General features: G+C 41.2%; 1 protein-coding gene across 12 annotated transcripts in view; it reads left to right on the top strand.

Moving 5' to 3' along the window:
* Positions 1–16,690, top strand: part of CHL1 (cell adhesion molecule L1 like) — a 207,350-nt gene that overhangs the window by 4,472 nt on the left and 186,188 nt on the right. For 7 of the 12 annotated variants that reach the window (XM_057555110.1, XM_057555111.1, XM_057555112.1 and 4 more), the window contains exon 1: positions 6,537–6,719. The gene's annotated coding sequence lies outside the window, so the exon portion shown is untranslated. Of the gene's footprint in view, positions 1–1,374; positions 1,485–6,536; positions 6,720–6,972; positions 7,050–7,622; positions 7,767–16,690 lie in introns of those variants that run through there. The other 5 variants (XM_007192457.3, XM_007192455.3, XM_007192453.3 and 2 more) reach the window with 5 other exon arrangements.

Here is a 16,690-nt window from a genome sequence, read left to right as displayed (position 1 = left end):
TTGTCCGTTATTATCTACATTGCATATATTCATTGTACTTGTCAATTCATGTATGTTTTCTTTGGGTACTGTATCAGAATATTTTAGGAACCCTGGAATATTCCAGACTTTCATCATCAAATTTCTTCCTTTACTTATATTTGAGGGTATTAAAATCTGCTTAATTTTAGGAAGCGTTTATGCTGGCTTCTTTATACAAGATAGGAAAAATTTTAAACGTGTTTCCCATTTGTATTGGTGCGATGGGCTGAGCAATAGGAAAAAGAATATAAGCCAATAAATTTTGCTTGTTTGGAGGAAACACTATATATAGGCAATATAAGGGTTATGTAAAACTCGTACCTATAGTTCTGTGCCCTTAAATGTTTTAGCATGAGCTGGCAAAAAACTACCGAGTGAGAAACACAAAAGATATAGCGGAAGATAGAAGAACTAATGCCTATACGATAAGGCAAATCTTTTGTGTCAAACAGGGGATTCAGAATCCTTGCTGTGGGCTTATTGTACTGTGGCATAGGGTTTGGAATGCGTTACTGAGATTGTCTGTTTATCATATTCTGAAAAACAACATGAAAAAATCGATTGATAAGTCTCATTTAACCCCTGAAAGAAAATAAATCCAGTGCAATGACTATAAATAATTGAGTTATGGTTTCTGTTAACACAGTATAACATACTAGCAATTTGTGCTTTAAATGCATCTCTGCTAATTAATTCGTTTATTTTGCAGGAAAAAAGTCAATTGAAAGCACAAATTATGGCCACTAAACACTACATAGAGAGGACTAATTGGTCCATGGCTCTTTTTAAAAGAGCTAAAAATGTGCCCCCAAAGAATGTACTATTATGTCATAATTTTTTTAAAAAAGTAAAGTCCACATACATCTAGATTTATGCCAAACTTTAAGAATGACTTAAAACAAGGATGACAAATACCTATGGCACATGAGAATCATTTCTTGTGTAATATCAATGACAGGCATCATTAATAGATCACTTTGTCCTTTCCTGCTGAACTCAGATATAGGGTGGAATCGTTTGGACAGAGTATTTCAGGGGGTCATGCCAATCAGATCGGTGATCTCATGAAAGGAAGACTTATTACCATGCACATCCCTTTTACTAAACAACTTATCCCAAGAGAATAATCTTACTTGGGCATTTATAATGAATAAAAATGATTTCTATCACAAGAAACAGGAAACCAATGCAAACTATTTTATGTAAAATACTTTTCCACTCACCTAGCTACAGAGTCAAGATGTATTCCAGTTTCAGCTTTTAATAAACAATGAACTTTCAGCTTATTTGAAGATCTAAGTCTTCAAATAAGAATGTCAAGTAACTGTCTCTCTCCTTTTCTTTTCCCTGCAGTGCCTTCATTCTCAGGCGTGCTCTAAGTGTTGATAAAAAGCAGCCTCACTTACCTCATGCCTGCTGAGCAATCCTCAGTTTTTCTCCCCATTGCTCAGAGTGAGTCCAAGGTAGGTCTTTCATTGGCTCCTTTTGAATCTGCCTTTCATTGCTTTGATCAGAGGGATAGAAAATATTGGTTGTTCATGCCTGTGTCACCTGGACCAGAGGTAGATAAGAAGCATTGGACTTAGCCTCAACTCAGCCATATAAACACAGGGGAATGTTATTCTCTAAAGTTGGTTGAGCTCTATGAATGCAGATAAATGCCAGGCAAACAAAAAAAAATAGCACTGTCCACTGCAGGTTCCATTCTTATTTTCCTTTACTATTCTGAAATCGTTCTGATGACAGAGATCACAATTGTATTAGTTAGGGGAAAGGTTAAACAGTTATAATAAAGAGACCCCAAAGACATTGGCTCAAAGAAGAGATAAAGTCATTTCCTGGTAGGAAGTGGGCTCCAATCCATGGAGTCATCCAGCAACTCAGGTTAAGGGGTGTTTTTTTGTCATCTTCAACATAAAACTTTTACCACTGCAGGCTAGCTAGAAGGAAAAAGAGCTGTGAATCTAGATTATTTTTAAGTAGATGACCTGGAAGTTGCCAACTACATTTCTCTTCATGTCGCTTTAGTGAGAACTTAGTCTTGGGTTCAAACTTGGTCACGAGGCAAACTGGGAAATGTAGTTTGGTAGGTGGCCATGTGCCCAGGAAGAAAAAAAAAAAGGAACAGATTTGGGGGTGAGGCAGGAGAATGGAGGGGAGCAAACAACATCCTGCCACAAGGTTTTTTTTTTTTTTTTTTTTAATTTATTTTTGGCCGCGTTGGGTCTTTGCTGCTGCGCACGGACTTTCTCTAGTTGCAGCGAGCGGGGGCTACTCTTCCTTGCGGTGCGCGGGCTTCTCATTGCGGTGGCTTCTCTTATCACGGAGCACGGGCTCTAGAGTATAAGCTCAGTAGTTGTGGCTCGCGGGCTCCAGAGTGCAGGTTCAGTAGTTGTGGAGCACGGGCTTAGTTGCCCTGTGGCATGTGGGATCCTTCTGGACCAGGGCTCGAACCCGTGTCCCCTGCACTGGCAGGCGGATTCTTAACCACTGTGCCACCAGGGAAGTCCCCTGCCACAAGGTCTTATATTAAGGAGAGCCACTGGTTCTCTCCTTTTTCTCTAACGTGTTTACTTCATGTTGACAGTGGTAAAACCTATTGTCCAAAATCAATTGGACAAAATAGACAGGCAAAAAGGATAAACTAAGTCCTTTACTTCGACTAAACTGTTTTTCTCTGTAAATATCAGAGACAAATACCCTTATTCTTGTGGTATCACTCACCATCTCACTGTTCAGCCTATGTTTATTTGCTGTAGCAGAATTGGAATAAATAAAATTATCTTCCAAGATGGCAGTGTCTTGTCATATTCTAAAATGATACAAGATTAAAAACTAGGAGATTTTTCAGTTTTTTCTAGGCCACTAACCAGTTGTACAACCTTGAGAAAATTTCTGAACCTTACCCATCTCAGGTATCAATATAAAAAGAAGTTGTAGGAGAATATTTTATCTGAGGTCCCTATCAGATTGAAAAGATTTTATATTATGTTGGAAGTAGAGAGGTTTAGATGAAATTCCCACCCTCCCAAAATACCAGGGTTTTCCCCCAATAAATGTGAATTCATTCTATAACCCAGTTCACAGGTCTTTGAGATGAAATTTGATTGACTAGGACTTTAGAGCAATCACCAATAGGAAAGTGAGCTAGCCATAATTGTCAGTTGGGCGTTTCTGGTTGGAGGATAGGAAATCTTTCTGATCTCCACAAGAAATCAACAAATGCCCTGAAGCCTGAGATTTGACAAAATACAAGCAATGTCTTAGCTATATAAGTATAATGTTATTAATGACCATAACATTAGCTAGCCCTTTTAGAATCCAGTTAAAGTATCTGGTTCCATGACCTCCTAAGGGTGGATCACACATATTAATGATCCACAGAATGAAATACAAGATTTTATCTTTTTATTTGTTCCAGAATTATTGCCCTTTGATTTTTAATACATGTCGTTTGTTCTCACATTAAAGGACAGTTTAAAGGAGTATCTATCGACTCTGTCATTTTAACTCCTCAGAGTTAATATGGTGGTCTTCTTTAGCTTGATTAATATCTAAGCCGAAGGTGGCTGCTTTGTACTTCCAAGGTTGCCTTTGAGGGTTTATCCCTCAGTGGAACATCCGGCTTTCCTTTATTTTAGCAGTTGGCCAGCAAACCTCTGTCGATCTGTGACTATTCTGAACTGATAGACTGAAATGCCATTTCCAAAACTACAGCTCTTCTGCTAAACAATTTTTTCTAGGAGTGATGCCATATCACTAGCTACGGGGCTTTGCCAAAAGGCAGTATTCCTCCAATGGCCCTACTCTGGGAATGATACCAAATGATGGTTTAGGCCGGGGTAAAAGCTAAAAAATACCCCAACTTTTAATACCTCTTCTCTTTTTTCCAGATGACTGGCCAATCTCTCTCACTTTCTGCTTCTATTCATGAAAGAATTCCTTTTCTCCCCTTCATTTGTGATTTAATAGTTGAATTTTTATTTTACATGGTGTTCCTCCATTGTGAGAGAGCAATTCACACCTTTCAAGGCTAATGCAAGCAAATTTTCATGTGACATAAGTATCTAGTCTTTCTCCAGCACCCACATGCAAAGGTGTGATGCCTGATAGATTAGGATTGTTTGTAGAGTGGGAAATGTGCTGAATAAAGTGTCAGACAGGAGAATGGGAGCCAAGAGAGGGTTTCAAAGCAGCAGCAGAAGGTATCTTCAGCAAACATCCATTCTGGCTGAAGGATGCCTTCTGGTTTCAGGTTCCAGTCTTCCTAGAAGCTGAGGCAGTGGAGCTGTAAGTTTCTTGGGACAGAAAAGCCTAGATTGGTTGCCTGCCCTTAAATATGTATTAAAAATATGAACTTATCCTTGGAGGTAAGAGCTATGAGGTGTTTCTTGGATGTGGAAGTTTAAGTCACTGCCTCCATTTTGTATTCCTTTTAAAAAAAACTTCCTTTAGTTGGCTAAAATACTTTCTTGCTCTCAATACTGTTTTCCTTTCTTGGTTAATCATTTGCCTGTCTTCCTCCCTCTCTTCCTTCCTCCCTCCGTCTCTCCCTCCCTTTCTTCCCTTTTCCTTACCTATCTTTCTCTTCTTTCCTTCACTTCTTTCTTAAAATGTAGCTGCCTGGGGTAAAGATTTTTGTGTATATGCTGACTTAATGGCTGTCCCTAGTAAGCCATGGGTTTACTATTGGGCTATTTCCTAATTTATATGCAGTGCCAGGGGCTCAGAAGTACGTTATTGTTATTTTCCTTTTAATAAAAACCTATATTTAAGAACTGACACTTCATCTTCTTGTTTCAGGTATTTTACCTTGGTATTCTTTTATATATCTTTGGGTAGTTGATTTAAAAAGACGCAACTAGCCTTGCCTGTTGAGTTTTCCACTGTACCCTAGCACCTAGAACAATGACTGATAAATAGTAGGTGCTCAATAAACATTTGTTTTTAAAATAATGATCCAGATGTCAAGCAAACTCATCATAGACAAAAGAAAAACAATATGTTTCAGTATTCTGTTGGTTTGGCCAGGATGGAGTTCTGAGTCTTTTGCTCAGCAGATGTTTATCCAGAAGGTGGTAAACTCCGGAGATCAACTTGGCTTTGTGTCTCCTTGACCTTGGAAATGTTTTCCTACAGACACAGTATTTTCCCTGTCGGAATTTTATTCAATATTCTATCTTTGTTTCTACTTTAGAAGACATGCCACGTGAATAATGATGCCTCAGGCGAAGAAATTACTCCAGCAGTTCAATTTAAACTCAGGACAAATCCTGCCCTCACTTGCATTTGCAATTTGCAATGCAGTCAGTAAGAACTATGCCCACACATGAACTGACAGAATTGGGGCTTCAAGGTTAGCAATTATTAAAATTAAAAGTTCATTTATTCCTTTTCAAAATATTTTATTCAGTTGCTTCTGAAGCTGAATCCTGAGTTGCCTTCCCCTTGCTGCTCACTATAGCGGCATCCAGCTCTGAGGGTAGCTCACAGCTCTAAATGTCCTCATTGTTCAATGCACTAGATGAGAACAAAACCAGACTGTAAGGTCAATCTCACTGCCTTACTAGAGTAAAAATTAGAAGTCAGTGATTCTCTAACCATCAAAGAGAACTTAAATTCAACAGGATTTTTTTTTAAAAAGTAGTACTGTGTGAAAATTTTGGAAAATATGATCACGGTGGAGAAAAAAATGAAAGGGGTATATAAATCACTTACACCGCAAAGACTGTAACCTTCCCAGATTAATTTTGGAATCCTAAAATAAAATTTGCTTTTTTTGGTGGAATTGATAAGGCATCAGAAGTGGCCTTTTGCAATGGAAATAAGCACACAGGATTTTCTTCTACTTTATAATAGTGAATTAATACAGAATAAATAGGAAAAAAATGTTAGGGAACAATATGGTAAAATTATAGACCGTAAGTGTTAGGACAATTTTTTTAAAATGGTAACAGAAGCAGGTGCCTAAATTTATGTATACAATAATTTGGCAGTTTATGGAAGTAGCATCATTTGCAAATTAAATAGCACGTCCAATCACGCCTCTAAATGAGGAAGGAAAGCAAAAAGAATTTTTCTTAACAGGTCCATGGATGGCATCACACCCCTCCAACATGCAGCCCTGAGAGAAAACCAGACTGGCGACCCGTGTCTGGAATATGTACTGAGTGGAACTCTCGGGAGGAGGAGGGGTTTCTTTAAAATTTTTTTTTTACAGACAAAAGGGGCAGCGATCTTTTGACCTCTTTTGACCATAGATGTGGAAAATGGCGAGCAAAGTTTTGGCTTCGTCCCTTGCTTTTCACCATGAAATAAAAGTCTTAAGCCTGTAACTCTCCCTGTCCCACGGGAGTGTGCAAAGGGAAGGAAAATAAGCGGCGTGGGTGAGGGGTGGCGGAGCAGAACCAGCGGAGAGACGAGAGGCGCGAAGCAGCCTCTGCCGGGTGGGCGTGGAGCGGAGCGCAAGCCAGAACAGGTCCGCGTCCTCTCGGCCACTGCCGGCGGTGGGCGGGGCGCGGCGGCATCTCCGCGGGCAGATCCGCGTGCAGATCAGCTGGGAGCGGCCGGCAAGAAACTCCCGTGGATCCGCCGGGAGCTGCTGGACCCCCACGTCCCTCTCCCGTTCCAAGCCAGCCTGAGGGAGAGGTTTCCCCGAGGGAAGGTACCGAACGGATCTGGTGCAGGAAGCGACTCAGGTGTGTCCGGGGTGAGGGTCAGTTTGCGTTTGTTTCGTTAGCCCTGGGGGCTCCCCAAATCTTTGAGCGAGACAGAAGGAGGGTAAGTGGTTTGCTCCTGGGAGGAGGGGGGTCAACCCATTGTGGGTCGGAGATGGTGCGCAGTCAGGGCTCCGTTGTTGCACGAAGTAGGGTGGTCCGAGGTCCCTCAGCCTTAAGCCAGTTAGAGACACCCCCTTTCCCAGCCCCGCCCCCTGGTGGCTGAGGCTGGATTCAGACCCCTCCGGTCAGTCGGACGGAGTAAACGGGTCCTCGAATCCTCCAGCTCCCACTTTCTCCGCCTGGTCACGGGTAGGTTGACCCTCTTGTCTTTCCTCCAACCTCCCTTACCAGCATCTCTTCCTACCCTCTGGAGAGGATCCCAGACCCTCCTGGAGATTCCAGCCCTCTCCCGAGAGGGGGCTGCGAGGTCCAGCTGGGTTTGGGGTCAGTCCTGGCTTCACTCCTCTCTGCCCCTTACCATCTCTTGGGTCGTAAGGCTCAGTTCTCTTCCACCAACACCCCCGCCCCACTGTCTTGCTCCCACTCTCAGGGGAGGATTCCAGATCCCGCTGGGGTTCGGTACGCGCCGCCAGCTGGAAGAGGGAGATCTGTGGACAGCTGGGTTGGGGGGCGAGAAAACTGGGAGGGTTAGGAGCTCCACCTCCCCAGACCACCGAGGGGGCGAGGGGGCAGGCTGGGGGCGTGTTGCCATGGCTCCCTGGTAGCGAAGCTGGGGGAGCTAGAGATGCCAGTCATGGAAGGTCCCTTCTTCCTCTTTGTGCCTCTCCCCCTCCCTTTTTTTTTTTTTTTTTTTTTTTTGAGTGAGAGTGTGCGTGGGGAGGGAGCAGGGAGAAAGTGATTAATTTGGAGAGCAGGGACTGGAGCCAGGAGACTGGGGGACGCTAGCCAGCCCCTTCATTCCCACTCCTCTTGCTCGCTGCGAGCCTCACTTTCTCATGCAAGGGCAGGACTGAGGAATTCCTGCGACAAGCCAGGGCCCTAGAAGCCTCCGCCGCGCTAGCTCAGGTACCCACGCCCGGAGCCGCGCCCTGGGGCGAGCGCCGGGTGGGTGGTCGGGCTGTCAGCCGAAGGGCGGGCAGGGGAAGGGGTGGGAGGTGAGCGGCTGAAGGCGGGTGTGTAGTGACACAGCAGGGCGGCAAGGCGGGGAGGAAGATCCAGGTCCAGCCCAACTCGAGGGGTGCGGGGGTTCAGCCCCGCCCGCGTGAGCTCCCAAAGAGCCCCCAGAGCTGGCAAGCGGCGCCTGGCACGCGCGTGCGCGATGGCGCGCTCACGGGAACGCCCCAGGTGGGGGGGCACATTTGCGCGTGCGCGCGGAGGTGGGCAACTGGTGAGCCACCTGGGCTCGTGCAAGGCAAAGGCTCTCGCCGCGCTCACGTGGGTTCGAATTTCAGGTCCATCGTCTCTGAGATGTGTGCTTTTGGACGAGCCACTTATCGAACCCGTCCCTCAGTTTACCCTTTTAAATAATAGGGATAATATCAATACCTTCCTTTTAGGGTTTTTGAGCGACTGGAATGAGATAATTCCAGTAGACAGTTTAGCTCAGTGTCTGATGCATAATAAACACCAAAAGTTATGGTTGCTGACGCCGTTACTTTTATTATAAGTTAGTCCTCGATTAGATATGGCGTGTTCTCATTACTCTGCATTTTTATTGAAGGCAAAATACTAATTTCTAATTTTGTAGACCATCAATTGACATTAATATTACTGGCCAGTCCTACTCCTACAAAGCGTTGCTTTGGAGCAGATTGGAAGATATAAACTGACCAACTGGATGGAGAGAGAAGCTTAGAAAGCTATTGGGGGAAACTTTTAGTGACAAGAAAAAAACAGTTGCTTTCACCGCTTTGTGTGTAAAAGTGTTTCCTCTTTCACCTGCTAATGTTGCAATTGGCTTTGTCTTAATTTCATTCTCTTTATGAGGGACCACCCTGTGGCTTTCAAAATTTAACTTGGTTCTAGAGTCTAGTGTATAACATGGCTTTCTATTTTATGGCCTTAAGTGCTGCAGTGGATTCACCTCTAGTAATGGCAGAGCACACAGTGTATAATCATTCCTCACAAGCTCCTGAATATTGTCAGTGAATAAATGGAGACAGATAGTTATGTCTGGGCAGGTGTGAGTACTGGCTAGGAAAGTTCATTAAAATCTCTTTCCGAGCATGTTTGTACTCTTCACTGCAGAAGTGCAGGACTGTGATGATTAATCTATGTTTTCCAGATTGTTCTCTGTTGCATCTTATGGGCCCTTCCCTTTAAAGAAAAGGCTACGGATGTTTATTACTACTCTTGGTTATATAGGTGCTCCAACATATCTGGTGATGAGCAAACTATAGACACCATTGACCTAATTACAGGTCTGACAGGATTTGATATTGCACATAATATATTTATTACCTTAAAGTTAATTCATCTCATTAAATGAAGTAGTATTAAATGCATTTTAAAATTACTTGCTTATTAAAATATTGGCAAGTTTTGATGAATCTGAAGCAAGTAAAACCAGGCAGATGTCACCATCACAAAGCTCCTTATGATTTTACAAAATAGACCTCACCTAGGAAAATGTTTGCTGGATAGGAGCTTGATTTTTATAGTTAACTTCTGAATTCTTTGAAGATAGCAGGTTGTTTGACCCAAAATTGCTTTTTTGAAATATTTTAGCCTGATTCATTTTTTTAATGGAGAATTATAAATAAAAGTAATGATTTAAGACTGATTTAAGATTCTACTAGTTTTTATCTCATAAAAGAAAATTAAGTAATAGAGGGTGGCTAATGGCATTAGATTTGAAGAAATGAGTGTCAGGAAGCCCTGTGAATATCAATTCAGATAGTAGAGTATTGATTCAAGTTTGACTTTTGCACGACAACCAGCACCCCCTTCTTCACAGTGAATATGTCATCTTTAAAGGGTGCCTTGAGGAATTAGTGTGACAGCTTGCCTGAAATTCATGTGATCATTTACACATTCTTTCCCAGGAGCATTGGCATTAAATGTTTCATTTATTGGAAATTATTTTGCCCTTTGATTTATGACAGCCAGCAGTGCCATAGAGTCTAATACTTTTTAGAAACAAAATTTAGCTTTTCACTATTTTGTATTTTCCCTAAAAATTTAAGCAGTAATGCACATGGAAAGTTTAAGTTAGGCTGAAGACAAAGGGTAACAATAAAAAACGATGACAGATCCAGAAGTGTTGAGTTCTGAATCTGGGGAGCTAATTGACATGCTAAGGTATAATCTAGAGGACCAACTTGTCTCTATACCAAGGCTGTTTTCAATGATGTACTGTATTATCTGATTCAATCAGTGTTCCTTGTTATTGTTTCAGAACGAGACCGAGAATACTATATTTTCAATTATGAACATTTTGATTACAGCTTCATTCTAACTAACTAATTCAGTATGAAGAGAATGCAATTATTATGGTGATTTACATGCAGTATGCTAAATTAACACGGCTAATGAGTGAAAGCCTAATATTCTTTCTTTTCATTCCTGGAAAAATATTGTGCTAAGCATTCTTTCAAAGAAAAGATTACATTATTCTCCAGCATTTTATGTCTACCTACAAGCAGAATTGGCACTGAGCCATTTTCTTTGCTATTAAAGTGAAATCTCTCACATTTTGGCAATCATGTGCCTCTATCCCTTTTTGGGGGGGAGAGGGTAGAGAATGGAAACAATTCTCAATTTAATTAGTTATGGTGATTTCTCCTTTCTCTACATCTTTATTGGAGGAAAGATTCTGTATTTTCTGATTTTGGAAGCTGGTTAACACCTTAAACATTACTAATTACTGCAGTTTATTTTATGTGTGGCACTAGTGTAGTTAGTTAATTATAGCTTTCTCATTAGCACCATGTAGAGAATAATGAATTAACACATCCCTTTGATCAAAAGAACATCTAAGTTTATCTTCTGAGAATAGAAGTGTTATTGTGTTACCGAAAGTCACTGTAATTTTCTCAAGAAACAAATCGGTTGGAATTCTCTAGCACTGGGATAAGAAGCTTGATGAATGAGGGAGTAGAGCAGTGGTTGCTTGGCAACCTAACATTATTCCGCAATTTCTCCTGGTATATTTATCCAGTAAACTAGAAAATTCTGTTTTGTTAACGAATGTTTTTAGTCAGTGCACAAATAGACCATAACTAATTGAGATTTTATGTATTATGGATAAAAAATGATCCTGCTTACCTTCCCATTGTGTTTAGATAGTAAAAATACAAAGAGAGAGAATATTCTGTTTTGAGTTTTTAAAAATTTTCTGTAAAAAATGTTTACTTAATTTTCACATTAGTTAATTACTACCAAAAGATTGCAACTCGTTTACCTCTTTGGAAGTCAAATTATTGGGAGTGTGTGTGTGTGTGTGTGTGTGTGTGTATGTGTGTATGTTAAAATTGTGTGTACACAATTTTTCAATAAGAATCAGAAATAAATTTCGAACTGAGGTGAAGTCTTCAAAAGTCACGATTGACATAATTTGGTAAATTTAGGGGGGGCATACACATTCAGTCCAAGTGATATTGGGAGATGATAAGAATAATAAATGTGCTGAATGGCAAATATATAAATGCACTTTGTTCTTTGACCAGGGTTTCTTCTCCAGGCGGTCTTATCACATTCTCTCCTCAGATGTTTGGGTGCATCTCATTTCCCCTATAGTTGTGAAGTAGGAGCTTAGCAAAGCCAGCCATTGCCGATCTTTCAATCCACCTCTCCCTGACTCCAGGGACTACAATATACCATTTTCCTATTCAGCCTGTGAATTTCAGTGTGCATCATAATTCCCTTCTCAGATGGTAAAATCTTTTGAGGGCACATGCTTCATTTTATGCATCTCATAAACCCTACAGATTCTGGCACAGTGGGAAGCAAACTGGTGTGGCTGTAATCGTCAGGCTGCCAGGTTTCCAAATCCAATTCTGTGAACTCCTCAATGTGTGGCCCTGGCTAAGTCATTTTAACCTCCCTAAGACTGATTTCATCTATGGAAATGAGGAGTAATATCCATACCCAGCTCATGTGTGTTATTATGAGCGTTATATGGGGCAATCTATGTAGACAACTTATTAGAACTCATTAAGCATTCAGTAAATTCTGGCTTTTTTATTACAATAGTTACTCCACGCTCAGTGTATGAATGGATACAAGAGAGATAGACATAAGTGTGTGTCTATGTATATGAATAAGTATGAGCTTATTATATTATTATCATTAAAAGTATGGAACATGGGTTGACACCTACATCAATTACATGCACATATACTGGTTGTGATCGTTTCACATCTTTGAAAGATCCTGAGTAGTAGTTTTCAGGCTTGGCTGAAATGAGAATCACCCGGAGACCTTTTCTTAAAACTAGCAACCCAGATCAGTTCAATAAGAATCCCTGGAGGTGGTGATCAGGCATGTGGATTTTTGAAAGCTTCCGGTGAGATTCTGATGCCAGAGTTGAGAACCACCGCCTTAGATTTGGGTAGGTCTTCTATAATATCATGTTGGCCTGAGGCATTGACTCACAGTTACCTTGGCATCATGAAATGTGGTTGAAAAAGAAGAGCTCTGATAAACCTCTGAGGTTTTTCTTACTGATCCCTTTGGTTTAGACAGCACTTTATTCTCTGAAGAGCTCAAAAGTGCTTTTCATTTACTATGTATTTCATTTTTCAGCCAAATGTCTCTGTGAAGATGGTAGGAAAAAAGTCATTATCCTGATTTTGCGGATGAATGGAGAGAGCCATACAGAAATTAAATGATTTGATTAGATTCATACATTTAGAACAGACCCAGATATCAAGATTCCTGTCACTTTTGAGTTCTGGATGTTCCTCTCTTTTTGCCTTGAGATTTCAAATGAGAGAGGGAAGGTTGTTGTTTTTGGACTAAATAATTGTGTAGGAAAGAGCTGTATAGGTGAGAATTTCTACCTTTCTTGTTATAATTCTGCATTATAAGGAAAAGCAGATTTTTTTTTTTAAGAAGAGGCACCGTAGTCTATTTAAGATCCAACCCTGTGTCCCTTGGACTGAACCCAACCTACATATGTGTTTTTTTGGCCCAAGGCGTGTTTAAGAAATATTTGAGCCAATATTTAAAACCCAAATATTTCACATAAAATTCATATTTCTGACTTATCTTGGGAAACTTGATGTTCTTGGAATATTGGACCTGAATGCCCAGGTGGCAGAGAGTACCACTGGCTGGAACTGGGTAACATGTCCCCTTGGCAATGTTAAAGGACCCAGAGTTTTTCATCTTCTCTGGATAAAACCTGGCGCTCTCTTGCTTTCACTTTGATTTTTTCTTGTATATAAGTAGTACTCAAATGGGGCAATTGAAGGGCGTTTAAAGAAGGGACCACATCTTTTTGGGCAGGGTTGAGGGAGACCAGCAAGGGCTGCGGAGGCACCCCTGGGGCTGTTACTGCCCTTAGTCCAGTGGGACGACAAGAGAGAAAAGTTACTGGAAGGTGAGAGCCATAGCTTTGGGGAAGGCTGCAGACAGGAACTGTGGTTTTAGAGAAACATAGCCATTCTTGAGTCACAGGACACTGGTCTCCCCCTACCCCAAGATCTTCTGCTCCTTCCTCGCAGTGGCTGTGCCCACCAGCAGGCAGAGGACTAGGGAGCCTGGTCCAAGTGCCCTGCTGAAGTTGGATCCCTCTGCACAGAGCAGCCTGGAGGAAGGTGGAGAATGGATCTGAATCTGGGGGGTTAATGAAGAATATCAAGCGCACCTTGAAGGCTTCAAATGTATAGAATGTGGGTAATGGGGAAGAAGGAGGCTCGAATTGCCAAAAGCAGGACAAAATGGAGAATCATTAAATTTGCATTCAGGGCTGTCTTTTCCTCTTTTCCTTTGTTGTTCCTTTCTCGGCTCCTCTTTCATTGCCCCAGGTGGGCATGCTCATGGCCAGAGGTGGGTTTCAGTTGCAGCCTTCAAACTTCAAAACAAACGTGCCCATTCCCTTGCATTATCTCTGCTTTCCAAGATGAGAGCTTTACAGCAGAGAGAATAATGCAAAAGATGTATTCTCTCTTCTAAGATAACAGGTTTGCATTTTTAGCAGAGGTTCCTCCCTAACAAAAGCTTTTGCTGTAAGTGGTGATTTTAACTCTAGGGATTGCAGGTGTCATACCCAGGAAGTGGAGACACCCTCAAATAATCGTCTGGCAGCCTAAAGTCATTGTGACCTGGATATTTGGATCTCTGGAGGGTACCTCTCTTTGGTGTAGTGGTATCAGGGTAAAGAGGATGAGGAAATAGATTAGGGATGCATTGGTAGCATCCTGATGTGAGAAATTTGTATGTTCTCTGGCCAAGGGATGTAGTCGGTGTAATAGAAGGTAAATTGGTGAGAAAAATGGGGAGATTTTTGATGATTTGATGCTATTAGAGTTGATTGTGAATTCAGTTTGTTATTGTGTTGAAGACCTCCACTAAAGAATGTAATGTGACAGAATATCAGCTTACTATGGGATGTCTTACATATTGATGTGTTCAAAGGAAATAACACCTCTCATGTGCAAAGGTTCAAGGGGAAGATAAGTATTGACCTTTTGTGAGACTCTTGACACTGCATTTCCATCCATTTGGAAGATTCCTTCTGAATATTTCTATTGAAAAAATCACCATGTCTTGCATGATTTGAGTACTTATTTGAGCTTTTTAAAGAATTTTCCCATATCTCATGTGACTTTTTCAACAACATGGCAGACAAAAAGTGACAGGTTTGTTAGCTCATTTTATAGAGGAAAAACAACTGAAGCAAAGTCGAATAGTGGGCTGGGCAGTGGTGAAACCAGAATTAAAGTGCAGATATCCTGATACGTAACCAAGTTCATAATCCACTCTACAGCTTTTAGATTTCCTTGTTTGAAAAAAAAAAAGAGAACTACCGTATAGCTGATTTCTTTTTTTAAAAGCAAATTGAGAGTTAATGTATATGCTGAGGGATGCAGTGAATGTAGGGGAAGTATTGAAAACTTCACCAATTATATTTCCAAGGTTGAATATAGCCCTGACCAAAGATAGGGAGATTAGATTTTTTTACATAGCTTCCGTAATTCCAGTGCACATTGATTGATTAGTTGATTGATTGATTGTGTATTCTATGAGACATTGACAGCGACCAATCATTAAAAAGCTTTTATTGAATAACTGCTTTGCGCAGGACTGAGGCTGTGACAGGCAAACACTTAAATAGCCATCACTTATTAAATGTTTATGATGTATTTTGCAATCTCTGCATCAGTGTTTTGAGGAAAGTACTATTATTATAATACCCATTTAACGCTGAGTGTCACAGACGTAGGGGTGTCCTTGTCCTGGGTCACACAATATGGCCTGGAAGTGGCTGAGCCGGGACTCAAACTCAGAAGTATCTGCTCCCCAGCCACAAGATCTTAACTACTACACTATGCTGCCTTTGAGTCCAGCAGACCCCTTCAGCACCCCCTCTTAGTTTGGACTGCTGTAGCAAAGTACCACAGACTGAGAGGCTTATAAACAACAGAAATTTATTTCTCACAGTTCTGGAGACTAGAAGCCTGAGATCAGGGTGCCAGCCATCTTCTGCTTTGCCGACTGCTGACTTCTTGTTGAATTGTCACAGAGAGAATGGCAGAAAGGGCCCAAGAGAGTTTTCCAGTGTCCCTTTTATAAGGGTACTAATCTCATTCATGAGGGCTCTACCCTTATGATCTAATTCCCTCCCCAAGGCCACACCTCCAAATACCATCACACTGGGATTAGGGTTTCAACATATGAATCTGGGAGAGACACACACATTCAGTCCATTGCACACCCTTTCTCTTCTCTCTTTGACTTCATTTCCCATGTGTGCAATGTCCGTCAGTACCCGCCTGGATTAGTAGGATTCTCTAACTATGGTCTTCATCAAGGGCCAGCACTCATCCCTGTTGTCTGACCAGATTTACCTGTTCTGTGTCTTATTACCTCAGGTAAACATGTGGAAAAGTAGATAATAAGGGCTCCTCCTGAGGTATTACATGATATTGTATGTTTATACTAGGAATGGTGGCATTTAAAATGGTGGATTTAAAATTCTTGTTGCAAAGATTCATTGTGAGGCACTGCCATATGGGAGATGCATTGGGAAAGGAGGACATTTGTGTTTTCTCCAAAATCATGTCATAAAAGTGTTTGGTGTCTGAGTCTTCCTGAAATGTGTCCTGGGCACCAGTATATGTAAAAATCAACCTTCACCCTCACCAAAGCTTCTGCTTACCCTCATTACCATTTCTTATTTCTTGGCAGGAATGTTTCTGATGCTCTATAGTATCAATATGCATGGATTTCCTTCACATCTGGGTATTATATGAAACCAATTGCATTACACGGTTAGCATTTCCACAAAGGTGTATCTGCCACTCCAGATTAAGATAGAAATAGTTGGCAGTGGTAGATGCCATATCCCAGCCTGACTGTTCTTGAAAATGACACCTATCATAACAATGGCACTGTCTTTATTAGCAGCTGTCAGTTAAGATAAGGTTAGGGAGGGAAAATGATATCAACTCTATTCTAGGCATGGGCAATATATTTAGGATTTTTGAGAGGTGTTTGATTTTTTTGGTGTGTGGTGTTTAGAAAAAAAATGTGCATTTTTCTAATATGCAAAATACACGTAGCATTCTCAAGCACTGACTCCAAAAGGCTCTTTTTTATATAACAGATAGTGGCAAAAATGTGTTTTTGCTTTCTCCTTTGTCTGTAGAGCAGATCCCATTTCCTTAGACTATATGGAGTGGATTTGCTTTAAGGCTTTTGTTTGATCCATGCCTGCTTCTTTAGAGTACAGCACTTGGCTCCTCAATAAATGAACTTATTTTTGTATTACAAATTCAGAGACTTTCTAAACTTGTTCTGTACAGTGCATCTGATGACACAGC

The sequence above is a fragment of the Balaenoptera acutorostrata genome, chromosome 10 (assembly GCF_949987535.1).
Source record: "Balaenoptera acutorostrata chromosome 10, mBalAcu1.1, whole genome shotgun sequence".
Taxonomy (NCBI): Eukaryota; Metazoa; Chordata; class Mammalia; order Artiodactyla; family Balaenopteridae; genus Balaenoptera; species Balaenoptera acutorostrata.
The sequence above is the reverse complement of the archived record's forward strand: the minus strand, read 5'-3'. Positions and strand labels throughout refer to the sequence as shown.